Genomic DNA, 18453 nt, shown 5'->3' with positions numbered 1-18453 from the left:
TACTGTTACCCAATTCTCCAGCTTTCCTAATCTCTAAAAACATTACTTCATCTTTCTACTCATTGTGTCCCGGGGGACGGTGGTATAACCCTACCTTTATAGTCCTTCCCTTCATGCATGAAATTTCTATCCATATGGATTCCACATTGTTTATTTTATTTGATTCAATTTCCACTTTAGCATATAGGGGACCCCCCCCCCCTCCAATTTGATCTACTCTATCCTTACAATATAATTTGTACCCAGGTAATACAGTGATCCCAATGATTGTCCTCCATCCACTATGTCTCAGAGATGCCTATTATATCCACCTCATCATTCAGTGATATATATACTCTGACTCTCCTATTTTTATTTTTTAGGCTTCTAGCATTTGTATACAGACACATCAAATTGTGTTTTTTTTCCTTGTAACTACAGACTGCTGAGAAGACGGGGAAAATTTGTGTCACTCACTCTGCCTTCCTCTTAAACCCTCCTGGGTTTCTTTCACCATTATTTAAACCTCTCTACTCTACTGAGACTCACTAAATATCCTGTTTCAATAGTATCCTTCAAGGATACCTCAGCTACTGGGCGACTGTCAGTTTTCCCCCACATCTTAGTTTAAAAGCAGTTCTATATCCTTTTAAAAATTTAGTGCCAGCAGCCTAGTTCCATCCCAGTTAACGTGGAGTCCATCCTTTCAGAACAAGCTCCCTCCTGTCCTAGAAGGTTGCCCAGTTCCAAACAAATCTAAAGCCCTCCTCCACGCACCATCATCTCAAACATGTGTTGAGACTTCGGAGTTCTGCCTGACTCTTGGGTCCTGCCCGTGAAACTGGGAACATTTCTGAAAATGCTACCCTGGAGGATCTGGATTTCAGTTTTCTACCTAAGAGCCTAAATTTGGCTTTCAGAACCTCCCTCCCACATTTTCCTATGTCATTGGTACCTACATGTACCAACAAAGCAGGCTCCTCCCCAGCACTATCTAAAATCCTATCTAAGTGACGCACCAGGCAGGCAAGTGACCAAGCAATACTCATGTCCACCAGCTACCCAGTTATCTACATGCCTAATGATCGAATCACCAACTACAACAGCTGTCCTAACCCTTCCCTCCTGGGCAGAAGCCCCTGGAGACACAGCCTCCTTGCAAGAGGATATTGCATCCCTTGGTGGGCAGGTCTTAGCTACAGGATTATTTCCTACTTCACCAGAATGATGCTCACCTTCTAGAAGACCTATCTCCTCCAAGGCAGCACAGGGGCTACCACATCCCTGTAGGTCTCCTTTTTGTACTTCTCTGTCTCCCTGAGCTTCTCCAATTCTGCCACTCTAGCCTCAAGAGAACATACTCATTCTCTGAGAGCTAGGAGCTCTTTGCAGCGAATACATACATACTGGGAGAAAATCATACATGTGACACTCCGTGCAAAATATTGCATAGCACCCCTCTCACTGCTTGACTACTGTCTACATCATATTTTTGAGATGATTAATTAATTAAACCTTATTAAGCTACTAAGAAAATATCAGACTATTATAGAGAGCCTTAGGATTATATTATATGCTTTATTTAGTGTTACATCATGTCAATACATTTTGGGGAAAACTCATCCTTCAAGACGTGAGCCATTTCATACAGACCCTTCTTAGAAGTTTTGAAGGACTTGTGCACTTTAGATGACAAATTGTGGCTGTGTTTCACCGGGGCCAGAAGGGCGTTGTTCATGGAGCCCACATTTGACTTTTTACAGTGCCTCTGGCTGGAAAGAGTGGCAGAACCCCCTTTAAGGGTTGAAGGAACTTGGGTCAATGAGATTTTCTCCCACTCCTGCGCCGTAGCCATATGGAACATATCCGCTCGCTGGACAGCCATCCACTGCAAATACTACTACTACTACTTATCACTTATATAGCATTGAAAGGCATACACAGCACTCTACATAGATGGTCCTGCTCGGAAGAGCTTACAATTTAACTTGGACAGACATGACATAGAGGGTATGGGATGCAGAACCCAAGGTGTTGAAAGCACTCTCAAAGAGGTGGGCTTTTAAACAGGCCTTGAACACTGCCTGAGACGGAGCCCACCGTAGGATTTTGAGGATGAATAGGGAATAAGACCATCATGAGAATGTAGGTGAAGACCCCTATGAGACCCCAAAAGTTATTTTTTAAGAGAGACATTGTGATATTGAATTATAGTTTCTGGATAATCATATCTCTCCCTGTCAAATATCTGCTGATGGTAGCAGCATTTTGGGACTTTCCAGAAGACAAACAAAAATAAAGTGTCCTACCAAAATGATATCAGAAATGCTGACAATCAACAATCAAGCTCAGGAAGGGAGGGGGTTTACTCTCAGAAATTACTGACCTTAGTATTAAGAATACATTGTCAGGGAAAATAGAGAGAAGTCAGATTTGACAATGGGTGATATCATGCTTCAATATGGCTCCCAGATAAGTATGCAGACTATAAAACCAATAGATATGACAATGTTTCAACCCAATAGAAAGTGAGTATGTAGAAGGAGGAAGTGACGTCACCGATGCGAACGGGAGCTTGATCTCAGAGCTCCGTTCGGGCCCGGCGCTAAATTGTTAAATTTGCTGCGAAAAAGCATTAAAATATACCTTCAGGCAGTGGGGTGAAGAGCGCAAGGAGTAGGGACCCCATGGCAACGCGCAAAAAACTTCCGACGGAGAAAACCGGCCAGCGCACGCTGGAACAAGCGCTGAGCCGGACAGCACGTGGCAGCGCGGGCCTGGAGACCGGCGGAGGTGAGGCGGCGCATTCGAGTGGGGCTCTAGTGGAGGTGGCTGCACCGGTTGCCGCGTTGGCCCCTGAGTGCTCCCCTGCGGACCCCCTTACCAAGCTAGATATGCAGCGCTGGATCTCTGAGGTGAAAGCCGAAATTTCGGCGGTGGTGGTGCAGGTCCGGGAGGTGGTGCAGGAGCTGCGCACGGACCTCGTGGAGGTGGGCAACCGCGTAGAAGTGGTGGAAATGCGCATGGATAGCTGCGAGGACTCAGTGACCGGGATGCAGCGCTCCTTGGAGAGTGCCGCCGCGGAACATCAGCTTCTGCTAGACAAGGTGGAGGATCTGGAGAACCGTACCAGGCAAAATAACCTGCGGGTGCGGGGCTTACCCGAATTGCTGGAATATAAAGATGTCAGTGCTACCACTACTACTTTGCTTCGCTGGCTGTTGCAGAATGACATGTTGGATCCAGGTCTGGAGCGTGCTCACAGAGCTATGGGGCCCCGCACATCGGATCAGCCTAAGGACATTGTGCTGTGTCTAAGGAGCTTTGTGCTTAAAGAACAGATCTTCCGCAGAGCTCGAGAAATGGGCACAGTGACCTGGGAGGGTCATCGGCTGGAATTCTATCAAGATCTGGCAGCGAGTACACTACAGAAGCGCAGGGCATTCCGAGAAGTGACGAAGGCTCTGCAGTGTGGCAATCTGCGCTACCGTTGGACTTATCCCTTTGGAGTGGTCATTACTATCAATGGAGTGCACACCAGAGTTACTACAGTTCGTGAAGCCCGAACCCTGCTGCAACAAGCTGGCATCGAGATTCCAGAGGAACCTGCTTCGGCTGTGGGGGCAAGGCCCAGTAGCATGCGGCTTCCAACGGCCTTGAGATGGCAGCGTGTGGATCGGGGGTCGCGAGGGGGGAGGGGGGGCCGAGGCGGTGGCCCCTCGCCTCAGAATACTGCTCCCGCCTGATGTACTCTCCATTGCGGGAGGACCGCTAATTTTGCCTGGCTGTTCCTTCCCCCTTGCGCTGCCAGGGGGCTGTTCCTCCAGTGGGGGAGCAATCTGCCCTGGGTGACTGTGCTCCTCTGTTCAAGTTATGGGGCGGTGCTCTTGGAGGGACATTGCTGTACTGGACATGTTGTGGAGGGGTGGGAGAGTGGGGCGCTGAGGGACCGTTGGGAGGGATAGTGAGCGGGAGGGGGGGAGTGGATTATGGAGGGTGGATGGGCGGTTGTGTTTGTTTGGGGTGGAGGTTGTTTGTTATTTGACAATTTTGTCTGGTTGTGAGGTGGTGTGACAGGGGCTTCGGGGATTGTTACATTCCTTATATGTTGGTGGGAGATCTGTGGACTCTCACGTGGGGGAGTGGGGGGTGGAGGGGAGGGGAGGTGGGGGGGAGGAGGTTGCTGGGGAGACAGGGGTTGGGTAGGATTTCTCTTTTCTTTTCTCTTCTTTCTGGTACTCTACGTACTATGGGGGAGCTTCTTCCTGTGGGGGAGGGAGGGTGGGGGGGAGGGATGGGGGGGGAGAAGGGGACATATATGTTGGGGTTGGGTTTGCATTTTCTCTATACTTATTTGAACTATGGAGGTGTTTAAATTAGTTTCTTATAACATTAGGGGTCTTAATTCCCCTAACAAGAGAAGAGCCTTCTATCGGGAATTGCTCCGTTTGAGGGCTGATGTTTGCTTTGTCCAGGAAACTCATTTACTGCAGTCCCATGAATCCTTGGTTGGGGATCACAGGTTCCCGCAGGCCTTTTGGGCTTCCCGGGTGGGCACTTCTAAGAGGTGCGGGGTGGGTATTCTTATCCGTAAGGGGATCCGCTGCGAGGTGCATAGGGTGGTGAGGGATCCTCAGGGCAGATACATCATGTTGGAGGCTATGATTGAGGGGATCTTGTACTCCCTGGTAAATGTTTATGCCCCTAATGAGGGACAGGGGATCTTCTTCCATGAGTTGGTCCCTCGGATCCTCAAGTTTAAGGGGGGGGCCCTGGTGCTCGGTGGGGATTTCAATCTTACAGTGACCCCTCACTTGGATAATTCGGGGAGGGCTGATCATTATGGGAGAAGGGATCGGAAATTGTTGCGTGAGGCATTGGCTGGTTTGAATGTGGTGGATTGCTGGAGGTGGCTCCATCCTTCGGTGAAGGATTTTACCTACTTTTCGGGTATACACTCCTCTTATTCCAGAATTGATTATGTTTTTGTGGAGAGGGGACTTCTCCGGAGGGTGGAGTCTGCAGGGATTGAGTCCCTTACGTGGTCGGATCATGCCCCGGTGTGGTTTTGCTTCCAGGGGGCGGGAGGGGGGGTAGGACGGAAATTTTGGCGTTTTAATGATAGTCTTCTAGATGACCCAGAGGTAGGAACGCAGATTGAAGGGTGGATACAAGAATATCTAGATGTGAATGTGGAGTGTGGAGCCTCGTTGGAGGCGGTTTGGGAGGGGTTAAAGGCTACCCTTAGGGGCAGGCTGATAGCCCTGTCATCGGCTCGGCAATGAAAAAGGCGGGAGGAGGCAGCTGGCCTGTTGATTGTTATTGGTAGGCTGGAAAGTTTACATAAGCGTTCCCCTTGGAATGTGGTGTTGCGGGAGCGCTTATTTCAGGCCCGTAGGGATCTCCAGGCTTTGGACTTGGATAGATTACACCATAATTTACAGCTCCTCCAGCAGAGATACTTTGAGTTTTCCAATAAAGCTAGTCGCCTGGTTGCACATCGTCTTAAGGTGAGACAGACGCGAAATCAGATCCTGTCACTCCGGGCGGCCTCTGGGGAAGTGTTACAGACTGAGGAAGCTATACGCGAACGGTTTGTGGAATATTACTCACAACTCTATACCCCGGAAGCTTCAGGGCCCTTACAGGACCAGGTTGCTTATTTGAATTCAGCAGGGTTGCCCCAGATTGCACAGGGTGATGTGGCACGGTTGGACCGTCCTCTCACGTTGATTGAGGCTCGTAGTGCGTTGCGTTCTATGAAACTTGGTAAGTCCCCTGGATTGGACGGTTTTACCGTTCGGTACTACAAACGTTTCCAAGATCTGCTGCTGCCCCCCTTGTTGCGTTTTCTAACTCATTGCAAGGGAATAGTGCCCTCCCCTTCTTTATGCGCTTGGCGGGGGTGACAGTGTTGGCCAAGGAGGGGAAGGATCCCCTCCAACGTGCTTCCTATAGGCCGATATCTCTATTAGGGGTGGATACTAAGATCTTCACGCGCATTCTGGCGGACCGATTGATAAGTTGGATCCCTCGGCTGATCCATCCGGATCAGTCGGGATTTGTGGTTGGCAGACAGGTGGGTGATAACACGCGTAGGGTCTATAATCTGTATGACAGGGCCAGGGGGGGGGGGTGAGAGAAACGGTGTTTTTGTCTATCGATGCTGAGAAGGCGTTCGATAGAGTTTCTTGGCCTTTCTTATTTCGGGTCTTGGAGTCGGTGGGTCTAGGCCCGAGAATGTGGGACTGGATTCGGGTCCTATATAATGGACCTCTGAGTTGCATCAAGGTGAATGGTAGTCATTCGGAAACTTTTTCTCTAGCACGGGGAACACGTCAGGGGTGTCCCCTCTCTCCGCTTCTTTTTGCTTTGACCGTGGAACCTCTGGCGCAGCATGTGCAAATGAATCCGGATATTAAGGGGGTCACGGTACCGGGAGGGGATTTTAAGTTGGCTTTGTTTGCGGATGATATTTTGTTTACGGTGGAGGACCCGGCAGCTTCCTTGCCGGCTATATTGCGGGAGTTGGAGATTTATGGGGAGGTGTCAGGATTTCGGGTCAATGTTGGTAAATCGGAGCTCCTCAATGTTAACTTGCCGGCTGACCGGGTTTCCTATCTTCGAGATCGGTATCCGTTTCGGTGGGTCTCCCATACATTGCGCTATCTAGGGGTTTATTTTGGACCGCTGGGAGTGGAGTTATATGACCTCAACTTCCCACCGCTCTTTCGTCGCATTCGCCAAGATTTACTTAATTGGAAAGATCTGTATTTCTCTTGGCTGGGCCGGGTGGCCATCGTGAAGATGATGATTCTGCCTCGTTTGTTGTTCTTATTCCAGGTATTGCCTCTTTGGGTGGATAGGAAAATCTTGGAGGGGGTGCAGAGGCATATCTTTAATTTTATCTGGGCTGGTAGACGGCCGAGGGTGAGTAGGAAGGTCATGTGCATAGGGAGAGGGGACGGAGGGTTGGGGGTCCCGGATGTGGTGAAATATTATCAGGCTGCTCAGCTGCGCGCCCTCTTGGAATGGCAGACGCAGACACCAAAACTGTGGGTGGAAATTGAGCAACGGTTAAGTGAGGGGGTACCTTTGTTACATCGGCCGTGGGTGCCTGGTAGGGCGAGCCTGGTAGGGGGGGTATCCTCGGTGGTGACTTCCTTGAGGGTATGGAATCAGACAAAGCTTGTTTACTAGGGAGTAAGCGACACTCCTGGTATACTCCGTTGAGATATAACCCTGGCTTTCCACCGGGAGGGGATGGGGGAGTGTTTGCAGCTTGGGAGTCACGGGGCTTAGTTTGTGTGGGGCAGCTGTGGGACCCGGTTTTGGGAGGGGTTAGACCCTTTATGGAACTTAGGGGCAAGTATGGGCTTGGGATACGGGATTTGTTCCCCTACCTGCAGGTTCTCCATTATATTAGGTCCTCGGGTCTTCTGGAAGACTTGAGGGGTGGTAAGACGCCCTTTGAGCTATTACTGGGCCCAGTGCTTCGGAGGGGAGCTCTCTCCGCGATATATAGGTGTCTTAATGGTCGGGGGGCTCCCCTTCCGTACATGAAGGCCTGGGAGGATGATTGTGGTTCTGTTATTTCCTGGGACACTTGGGGCGACATATGGTCGGAGATCTCCTCGGCGGGTATAGCCGCTTTGCTGATTGAAAACAGATATAAGGTACTTTTCCGTTGGTATTATACCCCTCAGACTGTGGCTCGCTGGCAGGGGGTGCGAGTGTGCTTTGCTGGAGGGGCTGTGGGGAGGTAGGTACCTACTTTCATATGTGGTGGCAGTGTGGGCGGGTGTGTGGATTCTGGACTGAGGTCTTTGCTCGGGTGTCCCAGATCCTGGATGTCCAGATTCCGGCCGATTGGCGACATGCTTTATTGTTTTGGCATCAATTAGACCTGGCTCGGGGGGACTCTCTGTTCTGTAAACTAGCATTCACTGCTGCTCGATTGGCCATTGCCTCTCGGTGGAATCAGGTGCCTTCTCCCACGTGGGCCCTGGTGGAGCAACGTCTGCTCACTTGGCAGAATCTATATCACTTAACGGCTTTGAGGCATGGTAAACTACATGGCTATGCTCATGTGTGGCGTCAATTTCGGGCTTCTGTGGGGGTTTGTGGTAGGGGTGGTCGAGGGCCTTGAGCTGACCTTGAAATTGGACTGGGTGGGCGAAGCTTGGGGGGATCCCATTTCCATATTCCTTTCCAATATTTGGTCTATGGTTGGTATAGACTATTCACAACCTTATTGAAAGTAGTGGGTATTGTGTTTTGTCCCTGGGGGGTGGGAGGGGGGTATTGGTTGTGTCTGGGTGGGTATTATAGTTTGTTATTTCGTTTGCAGGGTTGCACATGTCTATATTGCTGATTGTAGCTCTGTGAGCTAATTTGGAGTGTGATATTTTGCTCTTTGTATTTGTGTTCTTGCATTTCATGTGCACTTGCTATGTACTGTTTGGAGTGTTTTTTCAATAAAAGCTTTTCAATTAAAAAAAAAAAAAAAGAAAGTGAGTATGTAATCTGTAACTAGGTGTTACTTTAGGTTACTCAACTTAAGTATATAAGTAGCAGACCGGCTGCCTTAGACTTTAGGATGGATTCATGACAGGAGATGACCATTCTGTGTATGTTATCAATTGGCTCAATGTGCTATACTTTGTTGTTTCATGAAAACTGACTATTGTCTATTGCTAATAAATATATATATTATATACAGCAATTTGGTTGTTGTGCGAAGTCAGTTTATGAAAAGGTTAGCAGCGACTTTCTCATCTGGTGATCTCCCGACCATGAAATGAGGTGTTTGGTGACTGGTGGGCAGGCCCAGAAGCCGGAGCAGAATCAGCTATGATTGATGGGTGGGCCCAGATTCTGGAGCAGAAGCAGGTATGACTGGTGGTTGGGCTGGGTTCCTTGGCAGTGCCAGCTGTGACTGGTGAGTATAGTCGACGACCGCAAGCAGAACCAGCAGTTTTAGATACAGTGCACTTTAGGAGCTTACTTGTTGTTTTTCATTTCTGAGTACTCAAAAATAAAATAACACAGAATATTGTCCTCAATTTGAAATGTACATTTTTTTTCACCTATCATATACTGCCTTTGCTTCTCAGTAGTGTTCATGCTTGAATTGCAATGCTGAGCAGTGCTGTTTTACGTTCTTGGAAACTCTGTGATTTTGAGACGGTGCCTTAAAGTGAGATGGGAGGGGCTGAAAGCTTTTCCTAGCTTAAATGATTAAAGTAAGAAATAATTAAGAAAGCAGATATTACATAAAATGCATTTGTGTAAGTTGCTCCGTTAGTAAGGACACATGCTGGAAGCAAGGGAGATAGTGTTCGCTGCCAAAATTGTTTTGGAATCTGTATAGATAAGAATGTGTGTCTTAACCCTGAACATACCATGATGCACAGGGTACGGCAAGTGTTAATAATTGAATGTGATCTTAATTAGAGGATCCTATGATTTACCAATGCTCAGGAACTTTTTGCATGTCTGACAGGTATTTATCAGTACTTATTAGATTCCACTACTGCATGTCCTTCTCTTAACAAATTTATATTTAGAGGACCTATTCTTTATGTTCTTTTTTTCTACCTGTGGTATGTATACTAAATAAATTTTCTGTTTTCCCTCCACCCGTATGGCAAATAAAGATAGGAAGACAAGTCATGCTACCAGTGGCCTTGACATTACTTTGCGTTTTATGATTTGAATGTTGCTTTTTCTTCTTATCATTGTCGCTGCAATTCTTCATCATACTCCTGTACTCTGTGTCTTGCTTTAACTAGTGAGATCTGCTTATTTTTGTAGCCTAGCGAGTTGTGTCCCTAATTGCATTACCTCTTATGACTGTGTAAGCCAGGGACTGAAGTTGGAGCGGATATTTAGACATTTAGGCCCTGATTCTGCAAAGTGTGTCCTGATTTTAGGCAGCTGTAGGCATCCTACAGCTGTCTAATCAGCCAATCGGGATGCACATTTTTTTTAAAAATGCTCCCCGGGCTGGCCGCCTATATTGAAGGCACCTCTGGGAGCCTAGGGAGGCCCGCAAGACTGCCTAAGCTTGCCTAAGGGCCTTAGGTGAACCTAGGCAGCCCTACGCATCTCCCTAGTAGAGGAAGAGACGCATACAATGTAGGTCAGCAAAATGTTGGCCTACATTGTAAGTTGACACAGCCGCTATACTTATCGCGGCAAGGGATCTCCTTGCCACGATAAGCGCCGCGGCCGCCTGTCCCCTCAACCCAATCGCCGGTAGGAGGGTGCCCAACCCCTCTGGCCGGAATGCTGCCCACCTGACACCCCCGATCGCCAGCAGGAGGGTGCCCAACCCCTCCTGCCAGAAGGCCGCCTACCCGACACCCCCGATCGCCGGCAGGAGGGGGCCCAACCCCTCCTGCTGGAACGCCACCCACTCGCCACCCCCGAATTGTTGGCAGGAGGGTGCCCAACCCCTCCTGCCGGAGAATGCCCCTCACTCCGGACCCCCCAAAGCTAATGCCCCCCCGCCATGCTAACACTTCCCAATGACCCCCCCTAACCTCCCCCCCAACTAACCTCTAATTGTTGGCCAGCCAGACAGGTTTTGCTGCCGTCCAGCTGGCAGGCCCGCCTCGTCCCGGCCCATCCCCGCTAAGTCTAAGCCCTGATTGGCCCAGGCGCCTAGAGCAATCAGCAATCGGGGGTGTCAGGTGGCCGGCGTTCCAGCAGGAGGGGTTGGGTACCCTCCTGCCGGCGATTGGGGGTGGGTGGGGGACAGGCCGCTATACCTATCGCATCTACTCTAACCTGATTTTGTAACTGGCATCTGTAACATGGACGTCGGTTACAGAATCAAGGTTAGTGTAGGCCCGATTCTGTATAGGTCGCCACTCCCGGGCGTCTTATACAGAATCCGAACCTTAGACTCCAGACCATTTGATTAAGCCTTTTCTGGTTATGTGCTTATTGTGCCATGTGTTGTATGGAAATTTACTTTGCTGATATGTGAACACAAATATGTCTAGTGCTCTGATGTTCTTCTTCCTTTTGTATAACTGTGTGTTTATTTGCAGATTTGGGTGCATCCCTGCCTTTTACTGATAACAGAATTTTAAGACCTTCTGGAGCTCTATGTTTGCTTGTTTGTGCCATGTAGTCTCTATGTTGTCTATCTGTTTGGTTTGTGGTAGCATTCCTGAACGTTCCTCTTTTTCTTCTTACAAGCGGGGAGATATCTAATATAATCAAACGCTAAGCGGACATGTGTACTCTCACCCCGTGCTTCCCTGATCTGTTGCGCTGTGCTGGCAAGAGTGCACATGTGCACTTACTACGTCATGCTGCTACTGCTGCCAGATCAAGGACCCAGGGATGAGCAGAAGACTCCATCAGCAATTGCATTGGCCGGCCGACCCCGGAGCAGGCCAGAGTGCCTTCACTGCAGCACGTAATCCCTTGATATATGAGCCAGAACAATGATCTGCTGCTGAAACAAACTCCACCCCAGCATGAAGGGAAGGGTCCGGGTATTTTAAAATCTTCGGGCAGTCGGAGGCGGAAGGAAGCAAGCAAAAATAACACTTCCAGGCCAGGCAGATGGCGCGGTAAGGGCGAGCCGCACCTGCGTCGGATAGGGCTTCCGACGCAGGTGGCCATCGTGAGAGGAGCCGCCAGGAACCGGCCAGAACGTGGAAAGGGGGAGGACGGCAAAAGAATACCAGAGCAGGCCAGACCGCGGGAAGAGAAGGGGGTTGGGGAAAATGCTGCTGCTGATGCACAGGGACGTGGAAGGGGAGGGAAATACCACTGCTGTTGCACAGAGAAGTGGGGTGGGTAAAGGGAATGCTGCTTGATCCGCCACAGCAGCTTTCAACTTAAAAATACCTCCGGCACAGAATTAAATGGTCGCCAAAAGAACGTTGGACATTGCTCGCGATCCCGGATGCTCCTCACACAAGCAACCTTTAAGCGCGGGCCACCCTGTTCTTCAGCTAAGAGCATTACTTTTGTTTTTGAAGTGTTTAAGGGTAGAATATTTTCTTTCAGCCATAATCTAATCTGATTGAGTTTATTGTTAATTTCAATAATTTCATTGGCATTTTCCAGGTTTAGCAAGTGTAATAATTGGATATCATCTGCGTAAGCAAATGCTGAAAAACCAATTGATTGACATAAGGTAAGTAGAGAAGAGCAGAATATATTAAACAGAAAAGGAGAAATAATTGAACCTTGTGGTACCACTTAAACAAGCAAAGAGATCTTATGAGGTATTATTAAAAATGATTTTAGATTGACGATTTGAGAAATAGGATTGTAGCCATTTGAGGACCTGGTCTGTAATTCCATTGGATTCAAGTCTTTCTAAGAGAAGTGCATGATCTACTATGTCAAACGCAGCAAAGAGGTCGAGGGAGATAAGGACCACTGATTTATGGTGGTCTAGTTGGTAAGGTATGGTAGTTTGCATCCCTAATAGAGAATGTTCAGTTGAATGGTTTATTTCCTTTTTGCATTGTTTGTTCTTTTTAGTTAAAGTATTGTTTCAGACAATGAATTAGACTTGGAATGCAGCAGTAATTTATGGCTCTAGGACACAACTTGGAATATAAGGTTTGTTTTATTTTTTTGCATTTGGTTTAAATGCTGTATATACGGTGTTAAAGATGCTGACGACGATTTACTGTTGAAACAAAGCTAAATGATTTGGTTGTTATATCCTGTCCTTATTCTTATATAGAGACCACATTATATAAACACCTGTTGTGTTAAATGAATCTATTATGTGTTATATGCATTTCTAGTTTTGACTCTGTTTAAATAAATTTTTAGGAGGGGTTGTACTGAATGATCTTGAACTACGTGATTGTTTAATATGTTCTGATTTATTTTTTTCTATTATTTTTCTCTCTCACATTCTCTCCCGCTGAATGCAGCAGTGGGAGGGGGGCAATTTGTGTTTTATCCTTCGTCTTACATAATTTAATGCATGATAAATATTAGTTCACCATTTCTTTTCTTTATGTTGCAATTATAATAGAGAATAATTCACCTGTTTATTTAAGGACTAAAGATAATTCTTGGAGGTCCTGTTTAAAAGTAGGAATTATATTACATTAATGATTTCTATTCCGCCAATATGAATTGTATTGTGTTGCAAGACTTTTGGATCTTCCCACAGGCTATGTTGTATAACGGGGAAGTCATGTAATATGTAGACCAATATTTAAATGCTTGAATTATTAACTGGATGCATTATCCTTTTTCTCTTCCTAGAGGTCAAATTCATTAATGAATTTATCCCTTTATGGTGAGATGCATAATTTGATTTAGAAGCTACTATGTCTAAGATTGTAGGTGCTTTAGCTAAGGATATTTGTGTAACCTTTGCCCGATATTTTATATATTTACTATTTGAATTTCAATAATACTGTTTGGTGTCCTTGAAAAACTCTTCACAGCACAAAATCTACACACTCGCATGCCACACATTAGTATCTCCATTCAGCCTGCAAATGTATGGCCAATTATTGCCTTAGAAAGTCAATGTGCCCTTTCTAAATATATTTCTAAGGTGCTCTTCAAATACCTTGTCCCACTTTAATGAGTACTTTAAATGGTTCTCTAAACATCTCAACAGACCTCAGAACCACTACTCCTCCGTCCCACAAAAGTGTCCCAACGGGGAGATTCAAGTGGTGAACTCCTCACCGGTCTGTTCAATTTAAATAATGTGCAATTCTTATTATATTGTTTTTAAAAAGATTTTTAGTATTCACTTATCCCAGTAATAGGCTAGCGGTGAGACCCGACATGTTTCACGAGAGTTTCATCATGGGCCTGCCCACCACCGCAGCTATCCACCTCTATCCTTCAGTGTTACAAAGGAAGAAGTAATGATGAATAATGAGAAAGATGAAAAGATACAAAGGTAAAAAGATAAAAAGTGACTGTGATGACAATCTGAAGCATGCATATTAGTGTCTATACTCGACTGCAAGATAAAGCAAGTGATCCAAGTGTGATCATGCTATATATACAGAGGCTTGAAACATCAACAAGAGACATGAGAGGAAAAAATGTGCCAAAAAAAGGCCGAGAAGAAAAAGTGCCATAGTGTGTATTAAAGTATAAGATTAAGCACATAAATCTATAAAGTACCTAAGGGAAGACATAAGAATGCGTGTCTGATTTTGAAAACATTAAGAGATATGTGACACAATGTAATGACAACAAGATACCAATGGTTTGCAAACTCACATATAAAAAATTGGACAGAAAACAGTCTATTGTCTTTAAACTATATAAAAAAGACACCATAATAGAACATGAACACATAGAATAATGCAGTTAAAATAACAGAATAAAATGACTTAGTTCTAAGACAGCAGGACAATAATAGCTATCAAATTACTAGACAAATCATTTCATATTGTAATTTTGAAGTTAAATGATATAAAATATGTAAAGCATGATCATGATGAAATATAATGCACTCATGAAATGAATATAACAAAAATGTGAATGGATTATATACATTAACCAATAATTAAAGAGCAAGCTGAATGTTCATATTCATGGACACTAAAGGCAATGAAGGTAAGACATGATAAATTGAAATCCATATATAACAGTGCATTAACAACCATGTGAGGTGAAAATAATAATAATGACGGGTGCAAATATGGCATGATACATAAGGACTAATGGCATGATACATAAGGACTAATGGAACAAATATGGCATGATACATAAGGATTAATGGTATGATGCATAAGGACTAATAGTACAAATATGGCATGTTACATAGGGGCTAATGGCACATAAGGACTGATGATACATAAGGACTAATAGCATGATACATAAGGACTAATGGTCTGCAGAAGGCAAAAATGGCTGATGTCCATAGTTAGGTGAACAGCAAAGATTTAGGAAATGAGAAAGCCCATCAAAAGGAAAGCTGTGCTGAAGTAAAAAGCAAAGCAACGGAAGTGGGGGGAAAAAACTGGCTTATAGACCTGTATTGAAGTTTAAGGCAAAAAGATTAAAAGTCCCATGTGGCTTTGGGATATAAATAAGGCCACATGCTAAAACCGTGGGTGTGTATATCCTCTAGTATAATTACTGGTAGGCGGAAATTTAAGTTAAAAAATATACTTCTATTAGTTCAAAACTGAAACAGATATAAGACACACCAGATAGCCCAAAGGTAGTGTGACCATATGGCTCCAGAAAAAAAGGGATGGATTGAGACATCCGGGTTTTACTTCCATTGAACACAGTGGAAGTAAGGAGAACAGATTGAGACATCTTGGTTGCTTTCAATGGAAGTAAAACCCGGATGTCTCAATCCGTCCCCTTTTTTCTGGAGCCATATGGTCACACTACCCAAAGGAGCATATAAAAACACCACTGGACACATGATTTAACTTAAAAATGTAACAAAAAATGCTAAAAAAACTATAATATGCTAAAACATTATAATGAGACAAGTCCAAAAAACTTACCGTGTGAGCAAAGAACACCGCAGAGAAGCTGAAGTAGCAAAAAAAATGCTAAGGAGAGAATCCAGTGGGGAGACTGAAACTAAATACTAGCTTGTATTATGTGGGACGATTCTATTGGTTATAGAGTGGAAGGGAGAAACCATGTGGAGAGGGTAATCTATTATCTAAAGTGCTAAACAAAATCAAATGTAAATGATAACAAAAGCAATATTTTTAAAAAATAAAATAAAAATAAAAATCAATGTGTATAATTGTTATGCCAGAGATAATGATGAAGACTGAAGACATACCACAAAAGTATTGAACTATATTGTAGAAGGACTTGGTATGCTCTGATGTATGTGGGCTATTGCATGAACTGTGAGAGTGATAGAATCAATTGTAGGTTATAATAGAAATAAATAAAGGTTGGTCTGAAACTAATATTGGAAAAGAAATGTTAAAAAGGGCAATTAATAAGAGAAAGGAACATAAGGTTAATATCTATATAATATGCAATGATACCAACATACCAAAAAATCTTGCATCACAATATAGTCAATGGAGAAAAATAGATACCCACAACAAAGAAATGTGATTGCAAAGACCCACAATAAATAGAAAATACATAATGAATATGAATGACAAAACATATAAGAAAGAATATCACAATATAATATGGTATTATAAGAAATGTATCAATTTTAACTCTGTATTTAAACCTGCTGGTGAAATCGTGTTTATATCAAAGATAGTTCTTTGCTCTGCTTGTAGTAATAGGTGATCAATATTACCACCTCTCCAGCTTTGTTGAAAAGACCTGTAGATGAAAAATTCCAAATCCTTGGTGGTGTGGCCTAATTCAAGCCAATGTGTCACTAATGGTGCTGATGTGACATTCCTTAAAATGCAACTTCTATGTTCAATAATGCATTTTTTACTTTCCTTTTGGTTTTGCCTACGTACAAAAGATTGCATGGGCATTTTATAATGTAAATCACTTGTTCTGTATTACAGTCACTGTCAAAATTTATCTGTCCTGGGATGTATGAAGACCTGCATGTGCATGGAATGTTGACATACACAGCACTTTCCACATGGGCGATGTCCGTGATGTGCTGCTGGCATAGTTTTAATCTGTGGGAGTGTGGAAGGTACTAGTTTATTCCACAGATTTCTATTCCTAGTGAATGCAACAATTGGATTGATGGTCTTGAAGCATTATGTAGAGACAGAATATGCCAGTGTTTAAATATAATGTTGCAAATTTCTCTAGAATGATAGGAGAACTGCATAGTACATACCAGTGAAAGGACACATTTTAATGGATAAGTTTTTTGTCTCTGTCTAAAAGGATGTCTTTTGTTCTTGCCTGTGCTGGAGGTAATCAGATGCAGAATGTTTGTGTTTACTCTCTTGATGGTTTGGGAAGAGGTCATTTAATCATGTTAACGAAGTTTCATCTTTAAGACAATACATGCTCAAACCCCCTGCCATGTACATATCCTGCTCACGCACCCCCTCCCCTCTCTTGTCCATCCTCCTTTTCCTGTGATGGTTACCACTGACCCATGTAACAGATATATAAATGAATGCACACTCATAATAAAACAGGCAAAATCTCTTTAGAATACTGGCTACCTATCTTTCTTTCTAAGGGGAATTGCCTCCAGATGACAGAGTGTTTTGCAGGGCAGTTTCGGGACCAAGAAACGGATCCTGTTCGTTTCAATTTGGGGGCTACGTCCGCAATGGACTTGACATTACCAATATTTTGTGAGTATTTCTGAATTTTGAATTCTGTTCTTTAATACTCACAGGTATTGGAGTCATGTTCCAACCCTTTATTTATTGTAGGGTTTTTGGTAAACCCGCCGCGGTTACTGTTCTTTTGGCAAGGACAAATATTAATGTGGAGTTTTCGGTAAATTCCCGCCGCGAAAATAAGCAGCTGCCATTCTTTCGGGAAGAATGAAATTAAGTGAAGACTTTTGGAAAGTCTCTATTGTGGATTTACGTCTGCTCATTCTGTCATCTGTACCATTCTTTGCATGCGCTTTTCTCTTCTATCGCTTAGATAAGATTTTATAGAGTATAAGATTATATTGTATATTATTAATGTACCTCGCTTATAAGGTAAGGTAAGCAAAATTTTCTGCATTGTTATATTGGTTTTTTTTATTGAAAAAATTCCTGCATTGTGATATTGTTTTTCTAATGGGTCATAAAGGCACTTAGGATTCTCCACCTCCTAGACAGATGAGACTTTATTCGCTTCAGTAATAATAATAATAATGGTAATAACTTTATTCTTCTATACCGCCACAATCTTGCGACTTCTAGGCGGTTTACATTTAAGAGAGCTGAACATTCAGCGATTTACAATATGTGGAGGGAGTACAGAGTACAGAGACTATTAGGACAGAGTACAGAGACTATTAGGAATCAAAATTACAAAATATAATGTTTGCTAAGAATTTCGAAGCGGACCTGTAAAGAAAAATTGCAGCTTTCCTGGAAAAAGGGAAAAAATTACAATGTACAGTTTGTTTAGAGATTCAGAAACAGCAAGAATTAGGATTTCAGAGAGCATTGTGAAAAGAAAGAGTACTTAGTGAGGTTCTGTTTAGGTGATATATCTGTCGAATAGGGTAGTTTTTATGAGTTTTCTAAAGGCATTGTAGGTCAGTTCGGTTTTATTAACGTGACTGTCTAGCCAATGTTGTTGTTTATTTGCTTGGAGCATGAAGGTTCTGTCCAGAAAGGTTTTGTATTTACAATTGGTTATGCTTGGGTATGCAAAAAAGATAGCTGTTTCTGGTTTGTCTTGTTGGGTTGTGGAGTGCAAAGTGGGTTTGTAGATACGTAGGTGCTAGTCCCCAAACTAGCTTGAAACATATGCAGGAGAACTTGAATAATATTCTTGCCTCGGCTGACAGCCAGCGCAGTGGTTTGTGGTGGGAGATGACATGGTCATTCTTTTTTAATCCATATATCAAGCGGA

The 18453-nt window shown here is 44.3% G+C and overlaps 1 protein-coding gene across 1 annotated transcript in view; it reads right to left on the bottom strand.

Annotated features, from left to right (window-relative positions):
• HERC2 (HECT and RLD domain containing E3 ubiquitin protein ligase 2) overlaps positions 1-18453 on the bottom strand; it is a 3346202-nt gene that overhangs the window by 1179114 nt on the left and 2148635 nt on the right. The gene's annotated exons all lie outside the window — the stretch shown is intronic.

The sequence above is a fragment of the Geotrypetes seraphini genome, chromosome 6 (assembly GCF_902459505.1).
Source record: "Geotrypetes seraphini chromosome 6, aGeoSer1.1, whole genome shotgun sequence".
NCBI lineage: Eukaryota > Metazoa > Chordata > Amphibia > Gymnophiona > Dermophiidae > Geotrypetes > Geotrypetes seraphini.
Note: the sequence above shows the minus strand (reverse complement) of the source record. Positions and strands in the feature narration are given on the sequence as shown.